Source organism: Numida meleagris, chromosome 10 (assembly GCF_002078875.1).
Source record: "Numida meleagris isolate 19003 breed g44 Domestic line chromosome 10, NumMel1.0, whole genome shotgun sequence".
NCBI classification, from domain to species: domain Eukaryota; kingdom Metazoa; phylum Chordata; class Aves; order Galliformes; family Numididae; genus Numida; species Numida meleagris.
Window position 1 is genome coordinate 2,673,932 of NC_034418.1, and position 25,478 is coordinate 2,699,409.

The window sequence follows — 25,478 nt, forward strand, 5'->3', positions numbered from 1 at the left end:
ACATAAGAATTTAGTAGCCTCTTCCTGCATGTAATGCTTTTCTTTCCTTCTGTGTTCAAGCCTTGTTACAGTTTCTTTTTATTTCAAATGCAGGAAGATATTTTGCTTTTTTGGACATCAACATACAGAAAATTAAGTCTAAACTTTTCACCACTGAAAATATGTGGAAATTGTGTAAGAGAAGGAGTTTAAAAAGTGTATGCTGTTCTGATCATAAAGATCTTATCGCCACCTGAATGAAGAATTTCACCTGTTTTGGATCACTGAACTTTGACTGGAGTTAGCCAGATAATTAAATAACCTAATCTAACTATTGAATTGGCCAAGTGATATGATCTTCATTTAGATGAGTGCCATTGATAGAATAAAGTACTTAGTGTCCTGAGCATACTAGCAAAAAGAAAAAGCTTGATACGTGCTTGAAAGCATGATAAATTTCCTAAGCATCAAATTCATGTTACATTATCTATAAAGTACTTGTTTCCTTGTTTCTGTACAATTTTACACACATAAATATTTCCAGGCACTTAGTTTACTAGTATTATTTGTGAGTATTAAGCTACATCAAAGGAGATTAAACTGTCCAATAACTCACAGAGCATTTTCCTACCTTTTTTGACAAACAGGTGAGGCAGCTACAGGAGATGAGCCAGCCTCTAGCTAGAGGTGATCTGACCACATCATCTGTTTCACCTTTCCCTCTTGACATTGTGTTACATCTTTTTCTGTGCTTCAACTGCTGTAGTAGTTCCATAGTTCCTAAATGCTTTTGACAGCTCAGAAGCACCTGTCCTGGCAGACCATAGCACCCTGTGCCAGGGAGCTGCCCATGTGGCTCCATCCTCTGTCAGGCCTCCCTTCTTTGCTGGGATGTATTTGATCCCTGTTGTTCCCATTTTTGGCTCTTTTCCACTCATTCAGTGAAATGAGGCAGCATGTACACACCTAAATATCCCACACTGCCAATACTTTTTGTAAGCCAAGGAAGTTCCTTCTCTTGTTTCCTACACTTAAAGGAAAAACTAAACACGCAGGATGTGGCACTTATACAAATGGAAAGTGAAGTTTCATACTTACAGGCTACATGTAAAAATGGCTTACTTTTCGCCTCTGCTGCTTTAGCCAAAACCTCTTCCTTTTCTTTTTACTTCTTCCCATTTCCACATGCAAAACAGCTCACTGTCATTCCTGGTTAAGGAGAAGTGGGCTGATGTCTCTAATCCCTGGATATAGGCTCCAACTGTAGTGTGGAAACATGTCTGAGATCATTATTCTTTTGTAAAGTGGGCCACCAAAAAAGGAATTTGATTTGCCTGAATCAGACAAGAAAGATTAGCCTCTTAAGTAGCAATTTCCTATATTTAATTAGTATTATAGTTTATTCAATTCTTCAAAGAGCTCCATTAAAGGAATAGTAATTACTAAAGAATGCAATGACAGCAAAACCTAAGGGTTTGCCTCTTTTTCCATAAAACTGCTTTGAACAATTCTTTATCTCTCTCTGAAGTATGTGGTTTAAACACTAACTCAAGATGTGTAATTAATGCTTACGTGATAGCAAATAATCTATTGTAACAGGAATATTTTTTCTTTAGATGGAGAAATTTTAACCCATATAAAAAGAGTCTCAGGAAATGGAAAATTGCCTCTTTACAGCTGTGACAATTACAACTTAGAAGACTCCATTCTATCATAAAGGAAATAGGAGGATGTCATAATAAAAAAGGAAAGTAAATAAATACTTCCATACTCAGTTTATAACTGGCCTGCGGAAGCCAGGGCTACATGTGAGCATGGAAGCAAGAGGAGTGGCAGGAGTTTTAAGATGCTGTAATTTTATGACCAGTTTTGCAAGCTAAGGCAGTGACACAAAGCAGCTACTGCCTCAGGATGTAAGCTGTGGGGCAGGAGGGCACTCCTTTCAAACCCCACCACTGCATGTATCCAGAAAGACATTTCTGTTTGTGTTTTTCTTCTGAGCAGAGTTCGTGTTCCCAGAAAAATGCTGATGATTCTGGACAAAGTGTTCAGTTTTTTATTTAATATAAACATTTCTTTAGAAATTCCATTATGCTTCAAAATACACTCAGAAGAGATAACAGGTGCTGTCTTGAAGACCTGCAGGCAGGCAAAAACTCTGCACAACTGACAGAAGCTGTGCTCTTGGTGATACTAGGTGTTGTTATTTATTACTCCCAGTTAAAAAATAGGATAATGGAAGGTAGAAGGAAGTACCTGAGGCTGGGCAAGAGGTGTCAGGGTACAAAAATATCAACACAGGCAGACAAAGTACTTAATTTAAGACTGCTGTCTTTTTATGGAATTGGAAGACAGACTTCTAAAGCTAGTATGAAATTCATCTTAATGGGGCTTTGCGTGTGGCTTCCAGAATTGAGATTAAGAGAAATAGTAGAGAAAATTACATTGAAGTACTACATTAAAATTTGAAAATTGTCAGTAGTTATAATGAACAAAGAGAAGTATACGAAGTAAGTACTAAGTATATAAAAATTGCCCTTCCAGACAATGTTTCCCACATCTAAAACTAGGCTCCTAATTAATGCAAAAGAAATAACCTCTGATTGCAGAGGTCTCTAATGAAGTTTTAATAGCAAGGAATGTATAGTCACAAAGCAAAACAGCAACTCAAAGATAAGTCTTTAGAGTGAACAACTTCTCTTGAGGCATTTGATTTCAACATGTCTCAGAGTTCAGACTGGAATCCCATGTTATTACTTCTTGCACTTAGAGAGGAAATTATACATAAAGAGTTTCTTATGTCTATCATATATAAGCCCTGCTAATAGAAATCAGCCCACTGACTAACTGAAGATGGCTTAGAAGCTGTTAGAACAAAAGGAGTGATTTTTGTTCCAGTTTCTCCAAATATTGTAGGCTCAAGATGTAACAAATTAGAAAAGCACTTTGAAACATAATGTTTTTCACTGGTAATACAGGCTTTAATTTTTAAAATTGTTAATATATTAAAAACCTTTTGTATCATCCCATAATTTACTTTCTGAAGGTGTCTTTTCTAGTATGCTATTTAGCGTCAAACATCTGAAATTATATTTCAAGTTGGTTATGCATTTTCTATTTAGATCTAATATAGGTCATGTTTTTCTTTTGGTAGATGAGTTTGGGCAACTTACACTTCAGAAAACGGAAGAAGGTAAAAGTTGTCTCTTTTACATCAGTCCATAATGGATTTCCACCTTAGCTTAGACTACAAGGTATTTGAATGTCTTAGATATCACCTTTGTCTCAGGTATTTATCATGGACAGCTTCCTTCAGGAGTGTAACATTGTCTCTACGTTGAACTTCTTAGTATGAGTCACTGCATTTAGGAAAAGAAAAAATCCTGTGGGAAGCTAATTTAGCTGAGGTAATATTGATGCCTTAACAGCTCTCTTTTTCACCCTGTTGCTCAGTATGTTGAACTGTGTGGATGCTGCAGATGATGCACAACCTTCTCCCTTAGCCTTGAGTTTTGTGTAACACACCTATCTCATTACTCTATTTCTTTTATAACCTACATTATGTACATAGTCACTAGAATGCAGGGAAGGTTATACATATTTAGCAAAGATGTATGAGTTAATGAATCATTTTACTTTTGCTCAGTCAATACAAGGAACTACTGAGTAACAGTCAATGGCATTAATCAGTAATAGGTTTTGTTGGTATTTACTCACCTGTATGCAAGCACATATGCTGTTGTATATACAGAGGGTCCGTATATAGTGTCTTGTTTTTAACAGGATAAATAATTTGGTTTTAGTAAAGCTTTAACTCTATAAATATATATGTAGTCTATCAAATTTATGTTACAAAAGCAGGGAAAACCCATTAATGTGCAAGGAGTTTGTTCCTGCATTAACTGTTCTGTGCATTATTTATTCTCACTGAATTTCATATGACTGCTCCCAAGCTTAAAATCAAGTATGTGCTGAATGTTTAGATTTTCAGTCAAACCAGAATATAAAAGCTGTCTTAAACAGAACTTAAACTACAACAGAATGTAGTTCTGAACATTTTCTTTTCATTTGAAAGAATATTCCAAGGCTATATCTACTTTGCCAATGTTATATCTGATATCCACAATGATTTCATTGCATGTAGACTATTGCCATGTGCGTGTATGCTTGATATACAAGATCCTATGTCAAGGACCAATTTTGACCTTACCATTTGAAAGACACTGGCAATGAAGAGCAAAGTAGAAAGTAACTCTTTTTCCTATTAACAAAAAAAAACTATATTTGAGGCAGAGATGTGAAGTTATATGTATAAATCTCTTATTAAAATTGCCAAGTATATTAAATAAAGATGCATCTACTTTCTACAGATATCAGAGCTGTGATGTTCCTATTGGCTAACAAAGTATCATAAAGTCAGCTTTTGTGTAGTAATAGCACATAATAAACTAAAGAGAGAAGAGGTTGCAGGCAGTTTCTGTCAAGCATGTGTTGTGCTGCATGTTCACAGCTTTTCTTGCCCTGCAGTAGCTGGTTTGTACATCTACCTATAGGCAGTAGAAGCCTTGTTTCATCTATTTGCTCAAACTTAATTCAGTAGGTGTGAGCAGCCGGAACAGTGGAAAGAAAAATAATTGAGAATGAAATTAGGCTGAATTTAGTCTGCATACCATACAGAGCCTTCCTGATTTACATATTAAGTATATATAGAGTCTATCAGAAAAACAGAACTTTCTTATACATAAAGAATTTCTATAAGCAAGAAAAATGTGAACATCACTAAAAAATGAAAGCTTGAAAACAGATTCTAATTTACATGCATAACTTAAGGCTTTAAGGCTAAAAATGAAACTCAACAGTCATAATGAGACTTGCAATGAAAACCACAGGTGTGAAAATCTAATGTGCTTTTCCTCTTTAAACCATGTAATACTTCAGATAGTGTAATACAAAAGCAATGCTGTGGAGCAAAATAGGAAAGGGGAGGTTGGGAGCTGAGGACATCACAAATGTTAAACTTTTGGTGGAATGATGTGGTTAATATGGGTAGTAAAGACATGAGAATCTGAAGATATCCACTTGAAAAGTGTGTGAGACTTTTAACAGCCCCTCTTCTGTATACAGAAGTGACGGCAGCAGCATCATTCTCACCATTTAACTTAGGGTGTTTAATTAAGGTGGTTAAGTTACAAAACCAGCTCCATGTGACCTCAGGAGATGCTTTGAGTTTGATACTTCCTAAGAGGATTTATCTCATCCCTCCCTGCCCTTCTTCTGTACTGCACTCTGTTCTTGGCTGAGTCACCTCTGGAACTCAATTCTGTAGCTTCTTCAGCCTGATAATAAAGCAAAAACTTATCCTTGCCCACCTTCCAGAGTGTGTGTTTTGCCAAGTTAGTGAGCTTAGTTGCCTGAACTTGAGATCAGTCAGAAAAGCTCCAGATGCAGCACAAAGATGTGTAAGAAAAGTAAAAGAAGGTAGAAAGGGAGGGAGCAGAACTGGATGGCCTCCCTCTGGGAGCTGCTCGGTTCGCTCAGCTGCTTGCAACTCTGGGCTCCCTGTTTAACCTGAAGAAGTACCTCCTGAAACAGCTCAAGGAATGATTGTATTGTACTGTCAACTGTATGTATACAAAAAAAGAGATGAGCTTTCCAAATTATCTTTTGAAATGAAAAGTTTAAATTTGCCTGATTTAAATACCTCACCTATGTCTTCCCTATTCCAAAACCAACCTCCAGAGCAAGCTGGAAAATAGTCTCTGCACCTCAATGACTTTTTGCCTTTTGTTAATCTTTTCTATTTGACATCTCTCTCATCTTTCTGGTGATATTTTCTCCTTTCAGTACATTTCCATATTTGGGACTTTTTATTTTTTCTTTGGAACTCAATTACTGTGAGCTTTTTTGATGTTTTCTTTCAATGCTGTATGACTATTTCTAATTCTTTGTACTCCATGGTTTGTATCAACAACATATCTATTGTTGCCATTATTACTCCTCTTCTAGCTGTGTAATTGCCCGATGTTTTTATTCTTCTGTGGTTGCTTTGGCCACATGTGTTTGAATATGAAAGAACATTGTTCTATATTTGCTTACATTCTATATAATGTTTAAGTTGTATTTTTCTTTCCATGATTTTTTTCTCTTTCAGTCTTGTTTTTCCATCAAAAAATGCAGTAAGTTGTAACAGAGCAAGAGATCACTGGCAAATAGGAAAAAAGGCCTTGGGAAAAGTAAGAGACAACACGTTGTAATAAACCAGACATTTATCTCATCCCTGTCTAAAGGGATGAGTCAGAGATTTGACTTCTCCTGGTGTTACCTGTCTAGCCAAGTATTAGATCCAAAAGATACTTCCATCAACCTAGGGATTTTCATTTCTCCAGTTCTGTAGCATCTTACAGCTCAGACTTCTCAGTTCTTAAACAGGAGACCTGATCAAACAAGCTGTGGCATAACCTGAAGACATAAGCAAGGTAGGACAGGTGCTTCAACTTGGATATGGTGGGAAAGTGCTGGGACTGTAGGCTGTAGGGGTTCAGGCGAGGACTGTGACTGAGAGGCATCTCTTCCAGTGATAGGAGGGAAGCTGCAGCACTGCATAGCAAGTGTGTGGAGGCCTGGCTGTAGGAGAAGAAAAAAGATCTGTTTGAGCTGTTGAGTCAGTGGTACTTAATGTAAGTTCTGCTAAGCCCATTTCTTGTAAAGCTATCCTATACGTTTTCCTTCTGTTGTAACTTGAAATTGCAAATGAAAGCAGATTGACACAATATTTGAAAACAATCTACACTTTTACACAGAATTGATTAATTCTGCGCAGTAATTTGTAGGTCTGTCTTCTAGGCTCTCATCCTCATAAATGTATGACATCATGCACCAATGGAAAAGACTTTCTAACTACAAAATTAACCTGCTTTGTGACTGCCTGCAAGTCACCCTTTAAGACTGCAGTATAACAAAGTTTTTAGTCTCTATTCGTATTGCTGAGTACACTATCACATCACCATGTTTGGAAAAGTTTTGTTGCTACTGTTTTTTATGGAAGCTTTCAAGTCTGTTGACTTTTAAATGTATACCCTTTATATCCCTGACATTCTAGGATGGGAATTCCAAAGAATTTCATATGAGTTGTTTATTCACATAACAAGGCATAAAGAGTTTGGCCCATAAAAGAGGCTGTCTATTCCAGGCCAATGTACTTTGGCAGTGCTTCCATTGTTAATTGTTAACAAGACGGTACTAAAAGAATTGTTTTGATCTAACGACATTTAGAAGAGGTTTAGTTTATTAGCATGCTACAGTGTGTAGGTCTATAGATTCTCCTGAAAATAAGAAAAAATGGTCTATATTTACAGGATCGGGAGCAGCCCTTTTCCAGTGAATGTGTGCAGACAGGAAATATAGTAGAAATTAGGAATAAACTGAATTTCTGCTTGTAAAATTCAGGGATTGGTATTTGTATTATCTACTTTTGTCTTTCTTGAGTAGAAATTGGTTAGTTTATTGCTGTGAAGCGAGTTGATCTGATTGAGTTACGTCTGTTTCTTTCCTGTGATACTGATGACTGAATTTTTGCTTGGGATTGAAGTGAAGGAGCTGGCTTTGGTCCAGGCCAACTCCTTTTCCCAAGTAAGGCAGATCAAGTGAAATTTATTATAGCTCAGTAACAGCTTTAGAGAAAGGACAAGTTTGCTTCTAAGTTTAATTAAAAATCAGTATGGGTCTTAAAAAAGAAATAGTTACTTGTGCACAGTGCTACCATGAGGATATATGTAAATTATGCAACTTTGTTCCTGACACATCAGTATTACTTAATATAAGCACAGCATCAAACAGAAGATGTATAGCAATAGTCAGCTTTCTGTCTCATTAATACAACACACAGATCTCATTTACTATATTTTAATAGCTTTAGCAAACTAATTTAATGGAAAAAGACACAAAAGAACACAGAGCAACAAGCCTAGTTATTTGTGTACTTAATAGACTTCCTGAAGCTGGAAGCAAACTGTTTATAGCATCAAAAAATTCCCCGTCTGCAGTCTTCCTATCTACTGTTAACAGGCAGTTTACTGTAAGCATCAAAGTAAAAACATGTCTTGGGGCTGAGTTTTAAGTTGAATGCTAATTAATTTGAGCAGGGTTTTCCAGGTTTAAGGGATAGTGTTAAAGGCAGTTTTCAGCATAAATAAATAAACAAGAAGCAAAAACTGGTGTCTGGCTGGAAATACTGGGATAACAGATGAAAACCATTGGGAAGGACAAACTTGACTGAAGCATGATGAGTTGAGGATGGGGAAAAAAAAGAACCACTGTCTGATTTTAACAGCATTTTGGAAAGATTGAATTTGAGACATGTGTATGACTAACATTTTGCACATGTTCTGATTAGTTTCAGTAGTGATCTGTTTATTGCCAAAGCAAGAGCTGATTGTGCAGTCAGTCCACAGAAATGCTTTAGAAAACAGGGATGTTGAGCATGAAGGCACCTTTTTTTCCCTCAGTGGCAAAGGCAGTTAACAGCATTTGCTCACCTTGCACCTCTATCCTCATGAATGCTCCCTGGTGATGAGAGTACAGGTGTTTGTGGGACTACATGTTTGAGCAGACCAGGGAATTGATTTATGTTAGGAATAACCCTTGCTCTCATGGTTATCTATTTTTTTCTCAGATCAGTTCCTTGATACATTTCATCATGTAGGTCCACAAGTAGCTGTACAAACAGTTGTACTAAACCCCAGAAGAGGGACAGGGAACTCATTAACAAGACTTAGCTAGAAAACACAGAACATCAAGGCAGTCCCTTCCTTCAAGCAGTTGAAAAGTTTTCATTTTCACTTATCTTTTTCAGAATAAAAATGTGCCTTATCGTTTTTATGGAAGGCACTAGAGAGCAGCAAATATTTCAAGAGTGGCCTGTTGTAAATGTAACTGAAGAACTGACATCAGAATGATCAGTGAGGTAATTACAGTAAAAGAAGCAGAATGGGACGCTGCCTTCCTGCTTTTCTTACCGATACGTACTTGCTTGTTTTCTTGGTATAATTACAAATAGACAGTACACATTTTCAGTTGCAGTTCTACAGGTTCTTTCTTTTCAGAGACCATCAAAATTATATCCAATTCATTCTCAGATTTAATCAAGAACTTAATTATCATCACATGCAACAGTTCATTGGTTTGAAAGGCAGGGGGCATAAGAACAAATCATTGCTAATGAGAAAGTTTCTCTACTTGGGATTTTGCCAGCCCAGCTTAAAATAGGAAGCAAATAATAATCTGATTTGTCTGTAAGATTTTTTTCATTGATACTGCTTATCCTTAAGTGTTCTCACAAAAAAATTTAAAAAAAAATCTGTATTTGATCCATTGCCTTGATTTTCAGCACCAACAGAGAAACGGAACTTAAATGATATGGAAGTTAAATCTAGCAATGGACTACTATAGATTGTACCATTTCCTCTGTAGACAGATTCAGACTATAAGGCTGTAATTATACATCTTTTAAAATAACTTCATTATTTAGGTGTCTGGGGTAAGTTCAAAAATAAATATGATAAAGCTAAGTTACATTGTATACATGCATACACTAACCAAGCTTTGCAATATCTGGAATGCAGGATTACTGTACTGGAGTTAAGAAAAACACTAATGGTTGCAGGTGCAGCATGCATTGTCTTACTCCACTGCTGTACACAGTCACCCTTACTAAGGAAGAAGAATAGAGACCAACATTCAGTTTTATTGGGTGTAAATGGCATATATATGTGTATGCATATGGATATGTATACATGAATGTATATATTTATTGTTACTATAAAAAAAACACTAGTATACTTGTTTCAGACCACACAGTTCTGGTGGGTGAACTCTTACGATGCCCAATTTAGAAGGTGAAAAACTTAAGTAACACCACTTTTTAGAAAAGGCTATTGAACAATTTTCTTCCATGGTTACATCTGCATCCTACAGTTTCATGAAACCAGATATTTAATCCTTTGGCTTCACAGTGTTGGCAGAATTTCCTAGTGCTTCCTACATGGCTAGAGTATCCCAATCTACCAGCCTGAGATATCAAGAAATTTGAAGTACACAGCAAGTAATGACAACAGAAATATTATTTAATGTAGCTCAAATAATGCTTTTCAATTGGTTAAATAATTCTGGATTTATAAGAAATTATCTCTATTATATAATCTCTCTCTGTAACAATCTCTCTATATATCTCATTATTGTTCTATTATGAAGTCCACTAAAAGCTTGAGGTTTGTGTCACCCAAAAACAATTTTGCATTTTGAATGAGGGAGAGTGAACAGCCTGAAGCTACACTCTGGCTGCACTCAGGCTGCACTGAAGCTCACAAAGAGTTTTCTTAGGTGTTCTTGGTGTCTCTTAGAGTTGTAAAATCTTGTGAATTTTGTTTCCCAGTTCTTGAGTATCTCTTCAGTTAACTGTTTTGATCTCTTGAAAATATATGCATCTCAATGTAATAAAAAGCCATCTTTTTGTTAGTGGGTTCACTGGCTTGCTGGTGAATGTAACTGAACATACCAAACGTATTTGTGTGCTGACAGGTGCAGTAGCTATTCTCCCCTTGGGGCAGGGTTGGTGGATCTTCAGTTGTGAGTAAAAACATGTCTGTTGTGCTGAGTAATTGCTGCTGGGAAGGTCTTGCTTCAACAATAGTTTTTAGCCAGGCTCGCAGTGAAGCTGGCTCTTCCCTTTTTACTTGTTTCTGATGAAAATTGAAGGAATCAACTGGAATCTTCTGTCAGATTCCTAAACAGCAGGAACAGAATGGTTAGAACTTTTGAGAGTTTAAAGTTTCAGGTTGCTAGATAAATTATTAAACAGATACTTTAAATACAGCTTCCCCTTTTCATTGTCACAATCACTAGTTTTTACATGTGAACTAGTGCATGTGTGCATAAAATGAAGAGAAAATATCTTGGTTCTGTTCTCAGGTTTGCCTGAGGAGCTGGATTAATGTTTATCTCTTGTCACAAAATAAATAGGCATCATGGTTTTGTGAGTTTCAGAACCCAGCGTTTCTGTGTAAACCTGAAGTCCTTTTGATAAATTTCTAAGTTAATACAGCAAAGTTAAAGCAGAGCACCAAGTTTACATATGCAAGCATAAACAATGTCAACAATTAAAAGGCCCTAATAGCTTTATGATAATATTTTACATGATTCTTATATTGTTAATACCTTTGCTATGCTGAATACCTTTTGTACGTGATTAGCTGTGCTGTATAATGTAAGACTTCTATATGAGACACTAATTGAGATCTCTGTCTTTCTGAATGGATTATTTATCTTGTTATGGCTGAAGCTGCTTTGTAGTTTGGGTAACATACATACATTTAGCATCTTAACTGTAAGCACACTTTGATCTTTCCCTCCCTTTCAGCCTTTGATGGATGAAGATTCATTAAGTGGTCCTTCTTGTGCACTAAAATTTACTCTTTTGAAATAAGAGACTTATAGGATCTACTGAGGATATCCTTCAGGTAAATTCAGAGATCATGCATGTTCTTCTATTCAATATTCTTTTCTATGAACTTCAGGTGTTGACCTGTGGTAAAGGAAATCAATTCTTACATGTTTTTTAAAAGTATTTCAATGAAAATTAATTTTTACATTTAATATTTTCGTAGAAAGCACAATCCTAGACCACTAAAGTAAAAAGAAAAAGATTTTTAACAATAGCTTTGATAGAATTACAAGTAGTTATTTTTTTCCAATTGTATTTGGGTATAAGTTCTAGTTTGGAGAAAAAGCCTTTCTGACAATATCGATCCATTTTTTATGAAAGTGGCAGCTTTTTGGAAAAAAGGAAAACCAAGACTTTTCTTGCTTGCAGTCATCAAAAATCCTTGATTCACTATGAAGGAAGAATGTCAATCCAGGTGTTGCTGCCAAATTCCAGTGTGATAATTACACTTCCTACCAAGATATTCCCTTGTAATTTCAATCACACAAGGAGTGTTCTGTGTGTTCTGTTGTAAGATGTCTGTTACTGGTTCCCTTCCTTCAGGCAGCTGACTTGCACTTTGGTGCTGACTGTGCTTCAGTGTAGCAGATCTGGTGTGTGCCTTGTGACTGCTTTGTGAAACTTCTGTGTCTGGACTGCAGAAATGAAAAGCAATGGAAAGGTGAGCTCATGCAGTTCTGAAGAGACAGTAGCACAAGAGTAGAGGCTAGTAAGATATCATCTCATGTGATAGTATTCAATAATCAATAGTATGAAAGCATTCTGTATTCCAAATATGACAAGGTATCAGAAATACATTGGAGGGCAATGCAAACCGAATAAGGAACAGCTAATATGCAGACACTTAACTTGCAGGAGGCTGACCATCAAAACCTAAAAATTAGTTCCAACAAGTTTTGACTAGTGAACTCTCTGACTACAGAGGTGGAGATAATAAAGAAAATCTGGATGTCCCACTCCTCACTTCCATTACCTGAGAGCTTGCCTGCTGATTCCTCACACAGCATCAGCTGTGTAATATAGCTACTAGGATTCACAGTTCTTGAACAGAACAAAGATCATGGAATATGGCAGGTAAAATGCTAGTATCTGTTTTGCCACAAATCCCTTTGGTCCACTCTGGTGATCAGCATTTGCTTTCCTATGAAGGCCAAGTCTGAGTTAAGGCTTTGCCTCTGGGTTGTGGAGCTGTTCTGTTCCTCATCCAACAAACTATGTAGCTACTTTCTCTTAACATGATGTTCATGAGGAAAGCTGCAGCCCTAGACAGTGTTATAGAAAAGAAGTGTCTTTGGTGTCCCTGAATTCTAGCATTATAAATTAACAGTATTTTCAAGGTGGGCGTTTCCTTCTTATTTCCACTTCTTTCGTATGCTTGCAGTCCCTAAGAAAATGCTCTTAATATCTGGGTGTGTTACATCTAAGCATTTTCCAATTAGTACATTCCTGACAAACTTGACATGTTTGATATGTGTTTGTAACTCATGTGACACTGTTAGCATACCAGTAATTAGCCATCTTTCACAGCAGATTGGCAGCAAGCATCAGTTATTTGTACAGAAACAGAAAATTATGATTGCTTTACTAGTTGAACCAAGGCAGTGGAGAGTTGTAGGTTAGCTCACGTTGCTGCTGCCCTATGAGCACAGCTTTTATGAATAAACAAGATTTTGTTATCCTAAGCAGGAATCCTAGTTGCAGATTTTATTTCAATTGTTGGTTTCTAATGATGATTTTTCATTCTTAGAAGAAAGTCTAGCAAGAGATAGCTGAAGAAAGGCTTTCCAGTCTTCTCAATATTTTAAGCAAGATACCTATTTTCAAGCATTTCTCTGGGCTCTTACTCTCTTAAGCCATGTGATGACAAGTTTCCTCTTGTGTGGATCCATGAGTCTAGCTTAGCATGGCATTCAATGCATTAAGCATATAAGTGTACTTTCCTGTGTAAATAAAAGACTGTCTGAGTCTTGATAAAATTATTTCACAGCGCAGATTTAGCCTTCATTCCACAGCTATATTCATGTAAGGATCACAGTTTTTAGGTTTTTGTTCTTGTTTATACTGAATTTTCAGCTTTGAATTTCCTGAATCTAAGTTGTTTGTTTGCTTTAAATAAAGTGATATTCCTTTCAAAAGCAAAATTTGGAGGACAGAATTTTTCAGTGTGATGAACCATTAGTTGAGAGAGTAACTAAAGAGGAAAGGTAAAACGGAAGATAAACTGATAGCAGACTATGGTTTCAGCTTTTGTTGGAAGAACATAGAGATTGGGCTAGGGGGCATTTTGAAAAGCAGTTTATATTACAGTCAGTTAAACTGGATAGTATGCTGAGAATAAATAGTTTCTTTTTATGTCACAGATTTAATATGGAAGAATCTCAGAAGAAGATTGGGTCCAAGTTAATAAATGTAATTCCAATTAACATAACAAAGCCTATTTATGTGTATACACAGCTGCTCTAATAGTGTTCAGGGTACTAAATCATCAGCAGGAAGGCCACAAGGGCAGTTAAAAGTAACCCAGTTCTTACCCATTACAAAGGACCAAATATCATGCTTGTTTACACAAATCTTACTTTTCTCAAAAAGAAATACAAATGAGATCTTCACATTGCAAATCTCACTGTTTACTCACCACTGTTGTCCAGAGAATCTGAAATCAACTGGAAGCTTTTTTCCTATACAACTTGATTAAAACCTGGAGATAAGCCGAGATGAATAACATTCAAGCTTGGAGAGAGCTGTTACCAATGCAGTGAGTAGCAGTGCCTTCCTATCAAATGGCCTTGTCTTTGATTACTGTGTCATCAGCCATCTGGACACCCAGAGGGCTTGTTCCCTACCACCAGTACAGGAAATAGCTCTGTACGTGGGCCAGTGAAAGAAAAGGTAAAGGAATTTTCTTGTCCTTAGTGAGAAAAGAAGGAAATAAGACAGGAAGAAAAGTAAAGATAAGTTCTTAGATGCAGTTCTGCTTTATAAAGCTCAAAGGTAAACGGAGTTATCCCTGTAGCAGTAATCTGGAATATATGCAGACTGTCATATTTATTTCCTTGCTTGGTCAGATAAGGGGAATTTGTATTAATCCATTTCAGTGTAATTTCGCTGAGAGTTATCTGTCATGTAAAATCTATTTCCCCATATAGCTTATGGCTAGCACGTTTATAGTAACAGGTTTTTATTGTACCTAGAGCTTTAGAGACTTTGAGGATTGTTTTATATGATACAACAGTTATTGGTGTTTGATGACATGTTTGACAAGCAGAAACAAAGTAAGAATTTTGCTGGCCTCTTTGTGAGACCTAGCATGGGGTCTAAAGGAGTTGATGCATTTGTTGGTGTCTGCTTCTTCACTGTCCTCTGTACCTTTCTGTATATCTTGTGCCTTTGCAGTTTGAATTAATTTACAAAAATTTAACATCCTCAGTTTGAGGAAAGAATTATGTCAAGTTTCATTAAAATTATAAGTGTACATTTCTGATAATCTTATTTTACCCATAACCTTTAAATTTAATGCACATAAAGATTTTCTACTGTATGAAGTCAGTGGTAATGTAGAACACAATATGATCTTCTCTTTCTTTTCAGAACTAGAGCTGGGTTATAAAAATCTGTAAAGAACAGATTTTGTTCTCTATGGGCAATCTAGCGAATGAAAAAGGATCACCATGCAAATGCATTAAAATGCTGCCATTGTTGCATGAAGAAGCAAGAAGTATTTTTATCTGGAACCTAACACTGGCTAGTTTCCTATATACTGTACCGTCCTGCTCACACACACAATCTTTGTCCTTCAAGAAAAGCATCAGCCACTACATAGTGCAGAAGAATATGTGAAAGAGTATGAAATTATCTATAAATCTAGAACCTTAATGTAGGTAGCTGGGGAGTCAAACTATGCTAACAACTTCAGTCTACTCAGGATTTTGTTCAACATTTTGTTGTTCACCATAGCACAGGTCAGATACCCTTTCACTTTTTTTAAACAAAATATTACCAATTAACTCCTAATAGCATGAAATTAGGTGTAGGCAACTGGGGCTTATCGTTCCAAGTAAACATGTTTGATTTTGATCTTCAAGACACACCTTAAACCTCCTTCTTTCCACCTAATGTCTGCTAAACACTCAAAAGGTAATCTAGCTAGATTTGTGATTCTGGCTTCTCATTCCTAGCTTTTCTATTAAAAATGGGGGAGCATCTACGAGGAGAAGCACAGTGCATTCATTTTTCAGTAGGCAATTGCTGTATTTGCTAGAGTGTTTTAAGGTCACAAATTGTAGGGGCTTGCAGCTGTGGGTGGAATAGGAACCTCTGGAAGAGTTTCTCATTAGAATGTGAGATATCCTTGAAATCTATTGTTTCCATGTGAAACTTGAAGGTGAGCACATAAGGTTCAAGACAAATATTACTGTAAGAAACTTCCCCATATGTAGTGCACTTGGGACAAAGCAGGCACTGTCTGGCTATTGCTTCTTTTCTTTGATTGTATCTATTTCTTTTAAGTCATTACGAAAATGTGTTTTAGAGACAGATCAACTCCTGTCGTGCAGAGCTCGAGGTTATTGGCTTATCTTTCTATGTTCTTTCTTCATCCTTGTTCGTAGGCCACTGTGTAGTTAAGAGTATCCTGGCAAAGCACTGTGTGAGATAGGAGCAGAAATATGCTGCAGCTGCTGCATGTGGAGATGCAGCCTTTGGTAGCTTCTGTGGTGAACCACTAGAGGCTGCTAAATAAACGTAGCCCACAGCCTCGCCCCATAAGGAGGCTGGACGAGGTCATGGGTACAGCTGAAATAAAAAACCATTACCAGAGCAGTTGCTTGAAAGACAATGCGTTCTTCCTAGAAAAAGCAGTGAGGAGTTGCTGGAATAGAAACAAGAAAAGTAGAGATTTCCATTTCTGGGTCATTTCGTTTGCTGGTTATAAGCTTTAAAAGCTAAAGACGAGATCTTGCTGACTAATGCTCTCTCTGTTATAGATAGAGGCCACTCAGCTCAATTAAATGGCTGGGGGGGGGGGGGTTGGGGGAGAAGTATGCAGAGAAACTAGTTGAACTCCAGCAAAAATCAAAGGTTGTCATCTGTATCCATCCTTTTGAATAGCTGCTTGAAAAAATGTGTATGTACAAATATACATCATATTATTAAAATATGTATATGCACACTGAAGAAAGGATTCCTAGGGATTCTCCTTGATTATTCTGTCCTCCCATTTCTGTCATCCAACAGTTTCTTGTTAAGCTCAGATGAGAAAGAGAAGTGTTCTTCTGTTCATTGGAACGGCTTTCTCTTCAATGAATATATCAATTGAATGTTTTATTTTGATGTTAAAGTCATGTAGGGAGTAATTGTAAATATGAATCCTTGAAATTAAAAGAAGTTGAAGAACTTTCATGCTAAGAAAACATTTTACAGAACGTAGATGTCAAATGTTACCAGAGCAGTCTATACAGTAGGAGAGAATTGCATTTACCTGAATCTAGTTACAGATTTAAAGGAAGAAAAGCAAGGAAAGTATCAGAGGCAAGTGTGGGTTCTAAAGTGGCCTCCCAAAATGTTAGTCATCTGAATCCTGAAATCCTAAATTTAGTATTGTGGAACTGAAACGGCAGTGAAGTCAGAAGCTTACTAGTAGCCCAGTGTTGATTCATCTGGGGTGTTAAATGTTGCATCAGTTAAGCAAAAACAGTTGAGAAAGAAGCTGTTTCCTGGGGATTAACGGGTGATGGGGAAGGCTTCATAGCCCGAGGCTGCTTTTGTTTTTAGAAGGTGGGATGGGGAAGAAAAGGAGCTGGCTGCATGGAATTTATTCATGAGCAAAGCTGGCTAACAGATAGGATCAGGATGTTCCTAAAATGACTATTCCAGTTGTCAGATTGGATTCTTTTCTCACAAATCGGAATCAATTCATAGCAGATTAAAATTGTACTTAAAGCAACTGTTTAATGGGTTTGTCTGTGCACACTGCTATAAATAAATCTGTGTGGAAGTACCTAGGGAGCACACACAAAATGCATATGCTTGTGCATCTGATGTGTTGAAAAGACGTGTCCTTCATACCAGCGAGCTTTTTTGATACTGTGGGAATCAAACACTGACGCTGGTGTCCAAGATCAGTTTCTCTGTCTCATACTTTGGTTTTTATAGGAAGTTTAAAGATGGTGCTCTTCTGTTCTGCTTCTCTAGCCATTACATCTGTCTGTTAGCTTTCACTCTAAAAAGGTTTGAAAATGTAAAACTCCATAAGTAATTTGAAAGACAGAGGCTAAGATGGTTGCTGTGGATATTTAAAATAACGCTGCTGTGTAGCTATGGAAGCATGACTCCTTCACTAACAAAGAGCTAGCTGCTTACTGCTTAATCTCACTGCATATCTTTGTCTCCTGTACATGCTGTGAAGTAATTGTTATATCTTTAGACCAGTAAGGAGGCATGGTCTATACTGAACCGATGAGAATGTGTACCGCAGTATTCTAGGTATAAAATCTTAAAGTCTGTTCCTTGTTACATCTCAAACATAGTTGTTTTGAAGGACCCTATTAGAGCACAATTCTATGATCACTCTTCTTGGTAGCAGGATTTCCAAATGCAGCTCTTCTAAACCCGGCTTGCTCCTCAAAGAAGACACAGGATGTGAAACTGCAGCTTTACCTAGCTAAAGGGTAGTTGTGGAGTCAAGGCTATAATAAACAGTTTTATACACCTGGCACAATGAACACACACACAAAGATATATATATACGTACATATTTTTTGTAAAGTAGGTAATGAGAGGGGTATTGCATTGTGGCTTTGGACAGTTTTACAGTTTGCTCCCACTCTTGGCTGTGCCCCTCTTTGTATGTAGGCTGTGGCAGTAAACCTGTAGAACAAAGTCATGTTGGTGACTAAAAGATGTTTTACTGGTGATTTAACGAGTTGTATTGGCTCAGCCTGGGTCTGACCGCAACCACAGCATGTATAAAGAAATGAGAAATATGAAGCTGGGAAAGAAAAGAGAGGGGAAACAAGAAGGACCTCCCACTTCTTGTGGCAAACTGTCAAACCAGCTTAGCTGTAATATTTAGCTTCAAAAAAAAGTTTTGCTTGAAAAGACAAATGTCAAACTGAAGGTTTCCTAAACAGAGTTAAAGTTCAGAATTCAATTCAGACTTGCAGATGGTCATACGAGCCTGTTTTTATACCTTGTCAAACCATTAATGGTTTAGGTGTGATTTCTCCTTTACCGTTTGTTTCCTTTGGTAATATCATGCAATGATACAATACTTACAAAGATTCAAATACCCTCAGCCAAGTTTGCAGTAATCTTACCATGTATGCTAAGTGGCAGAGCAATGTATCAGTTTAAGAAACTGCCAAGATCCTAATAAACCTTAGCTCAGCATTTCCTTGGCAGTGCTGCATATTTAATATGCTATCACCGATAACCCTTTTGTTTCCTGTTATATGCAGTAGCTCTGAACAGCAGAAAGGATCATGTGAATACTCCCTAGCATTGTATGGGCAAAATTATCCAAGATGTTGTAAAACACCTTTGCTTGCTGTTTAAAGCTAAGCAGATGATGACTTTGAAAGAAATTGGATAATGTGTACTTGCCCTGGTCTGAAGACCAAGATGGCTATACTTTCTTCTTCAGAAACTCTGACAAGCAAACGGGATTTGTTTCATGACTGACAAAACTGTTCAAAATAATCTATAGCGGGTCTGGAAGCCTCTTCCTTACTTCAAGGCTGACCAGATCTTTGAAATGCCTTTGCCTGTCCAAATATTAGTACATACTTCTGTATTAACTAACAACAATTCACACTGTGAAAAATGATTGGCTGTAGATCACATGAGAGCTGAATTAAGTCTTGAATTGTGTTCGCTTTCTAAAACATAGCTTGACTACCCTGATTATTAGAAAACATTCAAGCAGAGGATGCCACATTATTCAGCTGTCAGGGTTAATGTATTAATGATAGAAGTGGAACTGTGCAAACAAACTGGCATTTCAATTTACCATATGTGATATAGTTCAGTTAACAAACGCTAATGATGATGGTTGTTCCTCTGGACTGTAAATTTTTCTCTTTCGTTTTTCAGAACTACAACTCAAGACAAAAGACTCAGTCTTTCTCTGACAAGTTGAAATGCTCCTTACTGAGACAAGCTATACAGCAGAGCAACTGCAACAGAAGTACACTTGTCCTCTTGGATTGGGTGTATTGTGGATTCACTGTATAAGAACATTTTCAAAGGTGAGTTTCAAAGTTCTGGGTGGGCTATAAACAAAAATGCATGCATTTAAATGGGAAAAGAATATCCACGGCCTCTTCAAGGTTTCTACGTATCACCTCAATGTTATGAAAGTCTCATATCTGATTCCCACATGTCAATATTACATGTATATAAACATACATATTTTATATTTAAAATTGGATACATCTATTATCTTGTGGTTTTCTTTGTAGTGCATATGAAGTGTGAGACTTATTACTGTTTAAACATGCCTCCTATATTTTTTAGATACGACTACTTATTTTGAAACACATCTTCAGAGTAAAAAAAGTGAATAAATCCAGAGAACATACAAAAGTCTAATCACTGGGTGGAATTCATCTTCCCAAGACACTAAGGAGAATTATTAAATTAAGTTGAACAAAGCAGGAGAAACAGAAGGGTAAGGACGTGCAACTGTTGAGCAGAGATTTCTTCCATTATGCTTTGTAAAACAAAAAAAACCAAGAGTATTTTCATACCATTTGTCACTGAAGGCTGACTTTGCTAATCTGAATAGGGTATGATTAGCCCAATGGTCCAGCAACAGAAGTAGGGTAGGTACAGCTTAATGTTACATTTTTCTATTTCATAAAAATTCATATAAATTCATAATTAAATGTGAGACCGTAGGAGGAATTCCATAATTAGGTATTGGTCCAGATGATAACATCTACCATTTGATAGAAATGTGAGACAGTAACTGCAGAGTATGGATGTAAGACACTATGCCACCACCATCTTCTAGTGCATTTCTTGTAAGATGTTCATAGTTTCATGGGGAAACACAAATGTATCGTGATGTTATGTCCACTTAAAGGCCTCACTCACTAATGTCAACTTCTTAGAGCACAGTTCATTGCCTGCCTAAGCCAATATGTAGTCACGTAGAGGTTAAACAACAGTTCTGTTCCATTAATATAATTCTGCTCCTTAGCAATGGGCAAAGGACACAAAGTTTTGAATTCTTCAAAATGAAATTCAGTATTATGAATAACCCTAATATCTGCATTCATTGCATGTCTTACCATGGCAAAATAAAATGCATCCAAGCAGTGCATAGGTACAGCAGGAGCAATGCTCCTGACCCATTCTGTTCAGGTGGATCCTAGTGTCCAATAACTGTAATAAAGCTAATGTATTTAGAAATAATGGAATCCTTTCTTGCTTTACATTTCAACAGAAATTCACCTTTGCACTATTGAAGGTCGTGAAATGAATTTTTATAAGGCCTAATGGAGTCTTATCTGCTAATTTCTATTGAGTTTGCTTAGCAGGAAGCAGTAGATGGACTCCAACACATCAGAATAGCTGTGTGAAGAATGCTGCCTTTGCAGCTGGCATCAGTCACATCACTCAAGCTTCTTCTTGAGAAACTGGGTCAGTGGTAAGAAATACTAGATCTTTTCTAGGAATGTGAAGTACATCACATCTGGGATCTGTGCATGCCCTGAGAAAAACTCAGTTCACAATCCAGTTTTGGACTAAAACCTGCCACAGAATTCTTTTGTACTTTTCTAATTAAATGAAACATATCTCCATCCCCTTCCAAAGGAGATGGAGGCAAATGCCTCTTCAGTTGTGACTGAAATACAATTTCAGACTCTTTACAAATAGGAGCAGGTATCTTGAGCTCCCAAATCCTTACAGGGAATTCTTCTATTCACCCTATTGTTGTATCAAGGATAGCCAAGTGAGGCACATTGACTATGACTGTGGCAATGCTGGACATATAAGCACAGATGGGGAGGAGTAATGAGAGAAATAGGAAGATAGTGAAAATATATATACCCATTCTACATAGTACTATTTAGGTCATAATAAACATATAAACATAAATATTCCTTTAATCCTAAAATTCACACAATGCTGAAAATTCACTAATGTAACTTTAACATTCTTGAATATTCTGTACTGTACTGATGTGAATTCCTTTTTTTTTTTAAGGTGCAACATTGTGTTAAGTAAACAAGGACTACGTCAGGAACAAGCATTGCATAAGAATAGTAACATCAGAGTGATGCTTCTTAACATGAAGGTATTGCTGATAGGAAAGGAGGAAAGGTTTCATGAAGAGGCATTTTGAATGGAAGGAGTGTTTGTTTCCTAGGCAAACATTATGGAGAAAAACAAACAAACAAAAATGCTCCTACATCCTGCTGGCAGAGAAGTCATGTTCAAATCAAATATGAAAAAATTAAATGTATAATGGCATTGTAGCAGGTGTGAATTTCATTCCATTAAGATAATGTTTTTTGAAGTGTCATTTTCCTTCATTTGAGGAGAGGGTCAGGCTGTACTAACTGTATGTCCTGAACAGTGTATTAAATATGTATTCAATTCATACTTGTCATTTTATTTGCACTATTAGTGTGGGAAACAAGACTTGTAATCATTGTGTTGCTATATGCTGAGTTTATATCCTGCATTTTCAGATGCTTGAGAGAAAGTGTAGGAAAAATATGAACCAAAGGAAGATTTTTAGGAAGGCAGGCTGAAATGAGACAGATCAAGTGTCTGCCTTTCCCTCAGACTCTGAAGGAGCACAAAGGTGAGGAATGAAAAAGGATATATAAGAAAGGCTCCAAGTGTATGAGCATGTACTTCTATATAGTATGGGCTGATGGCGATGGGTTGATGATCAGACTTGATGATCTTAGAAGTCTTTTCTAACCTTAATGATTCTATGATTCTTCGTGTTTGGTCAGCTTGCTATCTAAATGTTAACATTATGTTATTGAAATAATATATTTTGGTCTAGGAAGTAGATTAGAAAATTGAGCTTTTATACTTTTCCTTCTTTGAAATTCAAGATTGATGCCATTTAAGTGTTTGGAATTGAATTTAGTTAGCTTTGTGTGCCTTTTTTTCTTTTTCTTTTAGCTCTAGAAGATACAGATCCCCAAGCTTCATATATAAAGCACACTCTTAAAATTAACTATTTGTCTCACTCAGAACGCTGTCTCACATCAGTATTTCATCTCCATCCTACTCTTCCTTGATGCATTCTGAAAGCTGTTTCACCTTTAAAAAAATGAAGGCACCAACTGCAGTTTTATAAGTTTGAGAACACTTTCCTAAACATCCTTTGCTTCAGTGTTCCTCATCCACTGCGTAAACCATCATGCCCAAAGCTAAGCAAATGTCACTGCTGATATGTGACAAGTTTGTAATCTGGCCTTGATTGCACTGTGGAAAGAAATGAACAATGGGAAGTAAATCTGATATTAAATAACAGCACTTGACAATGAATATTTGTTGCCAAGAATTAGAAACCTGTGGGCCTGACTTACAGAACTGTTGCCTTAATTATCCCTTTTCCTGAAACAGATTTAACTTTTTTGTGGACTGTATAATCTGTGTTACCAGTCCCTTAAGATTCTGCTAAGAAAGGGATGTCTTCTATTCTGCTTGAGAGCACAAAAAACCCACTTTTCTGACTTAAGCAGCATATTGACCGTACAACAATGAAGAAATTGCTCCATGACTGTGTATACAGTGATTTGTAAATCCCTTTGAGCCCAGTCTTGAGAAAGACAGCTAATCCCAGAGTATTGCTTCATATGAGGTCTTTGCAGAGCTGTAGACTACAAACCTCCACCCCCAATTGCCTGGGCTGTTTGCATGTGGGGGCTTTGGTTGCTACTACAGATAACTGCGCAAATAAATGAAACTGGCTCTTATTTTGTATCCACTCATCTTGTTCCAGTGTATGTATGTTCACAAGCCCTTCTCTTCCCCCTGCTCAGTAGTACATTGGCACTGTGTGGAGGTAGAGAATGATGTTGTTTTGAAGCAATTAAAATTCCGAGGTGCACAGTATGTCTATACTGCTTTTAGGCCTGTGCAATCAAACTGTAACTTGAAGTGTGAATCTTTTCCTGTTACATTTGAGCCTGTATCATGTTAATATATACTGCAGGTTTAATCCTAATAATAGCAAGAGGATAATCATAGTAACATGTAATTTTTAATTTTCTGGAGTTGTCTGTAAATATTTTCCAGTTTTAACAAATTATGAAGAAATTTTGCATTATAATGCTGTTGCTTTTCTGTTGTTTCTTTTACCTGTTGTGATTATGAAATACTTTTATGCCCATGAGCTGGACCATGATGATCGTGTTCCCACAGAATGCAATTGCTTTCATGTATTCTACCATGCTGCTGTGCTAGTAACTACCATATAAGTCATCATTACTATCCACCCAAGCATTTGCAGCTACTGTCATCTGTAACATGTTGCCAGAACTCTAAGAAAACACTTAACAATTAATCTGAAGTCCCAGTCTTTTACATGAGATTATTTTTTTCTTTACTGTTATACAAACACTTCTGCTAGCTATTTGCAGTATGCAGCGACAATAAAACGAAAGATGGTTTTATATCCTCAGTCAGAGGGAAGGTTAAAGGAAGAACTTGTGAAACAACTGGAATGATTCATCAGTAAGGAGAGATTTCTAATATGAATGTTCAGTGTGCTTTAGGCAACTTTAGGCAGCACAAGTTTCAGGAGGAAGTTCTGAGCTTTGATTTTTATAGAACTGGATATGTATGTTAAAAATGATGCCTTTACTATATAATAAAAAATCCTGAGCTTCATATACAAATACAAAACATCAGTCAGGACTGACACATATTTTGATATAATTCAAATTGCAGGTGAACTAGAAAAAGAAGGATGTAAGTAAACTAGCAGTAATACCACACTGCCTCAAAGCACTGAGAGAAGAAGGGTTGTTTGCATATAATGAAGCTTCATCCTGTCTGTTGGAACCCTCATCCTGTCAGTCTGCCATTACTGTAATACAGAATACATATTACCACAGAAGGATCTGAGAGGAACCCACCATTTGTTTTCTTCCAGTCACAAAGCAGCCACCAGTGGAAAAGCTGGATTCAGACTGATGAAAGGGTAGGAAACATGTTATCAATATCCTAAGTATGAATTCATTTGAAAAATACATCTCTCAGTAAACACTTCCCAAAAACCTTATGTTAACTATTTCATAGGAGCAGGTGACACGCAATGGCTTTGCCAGCACGCCAAGATCTTAAGATGTAGTCATTCCTGCTCTTTTACTTCCTATTATCTCTTTGGCATAGAGGAGACTGCTCTTAAGGCTATTCTGTGCAGGAAGTGCTAAGTATGTTCATAAAGGTGTGGCTTAGCTCCCTAGCAATTCCATGGTAACAGGGGTGTAGTAAACTAGCCTTAAGTAAAACAAACAAGCTTTGTGGAAATCAAAAGCTGAGAATGCAAGCTGTCTCTTTGATTAAAGCAGCTAATCTTTGATTGTAGGTGGTGAGCTCCACCTTGTTTCCCTGCACCCAGCAGATTCACAGAGGTTGGATGCATTATGTCTTGTGCTTTCAATGCTTCTGCAAAGGAACGTTTTTAAAAGTCATTTTTTTACAAGATGTGAGAAAAAGAGGTTAAATTTATATAATCACAAAAATATGGTTAAAGGGAAAAGCCTTGTATCATTTACTAAAAATCTCATCCTATATAGAGTGGCTCATCTGCAAATGAGAGGTACAGAGCAGAACACTTAATACCAAACAGAATCTACACCCTTTGTTATGTTTGTCTTCCCAGGGAGTAAAGATGAATAGCAAAAGTTTAAATTTTACAGGTGAGGCAGGCTGCTAGTACTTTCATCTGCTGGCAAGAATTTAAAGATGGTATTGCCTTCGACAAAATTCTACACTTCAAAAACATGCTTTTTCCTACTGTAGCTAC

At 36.8% G+C, this 25,478-nt stretch overlaps 2 long non-coding RNA genes across 3 annotated transcripts; one reads left to right on the forward strand and one right to left on the reverse strand.

Moving 5' to 3' along the window:
- LOC110404281 lies at positions 6,466-24,709 on the reverse strand. The gene is made up of 3 exons (XR_002442142.1): positions 24,586-24,709; positions 10,532-10,759; positions 6,466-6,603 (listed from the first exon to the last, which is right to left on the reverse strand). It is a non-coding gene; the product is annotated as an uncharacterized LOC110404281 (long non-coding RNA).
- On the forward strand, positions 6,569-24,588 carry LOC110404280. Of its 2 annotated transcripts, none has more exons than XR_002442140.1 (9): positions 6,569-6,656; positions 8,831-8,941; positions 11,393-11,492; positions 12,020-12,137; positions 19,565-19,719; positions 19,988-20,141; positions 21,004-21,118; positions 21,686-22,289; positions 24,398-24,588. It is a non-coding gene; the product is annotated as an uncharacterized LOC110404280 (long non-coding RNA). The 2 variants fall into 2 exon arrangements; XR_002442141.1 differs by lacking the exon at positions 24,398-24,588 and adding an exon at positions 22,622-24,363.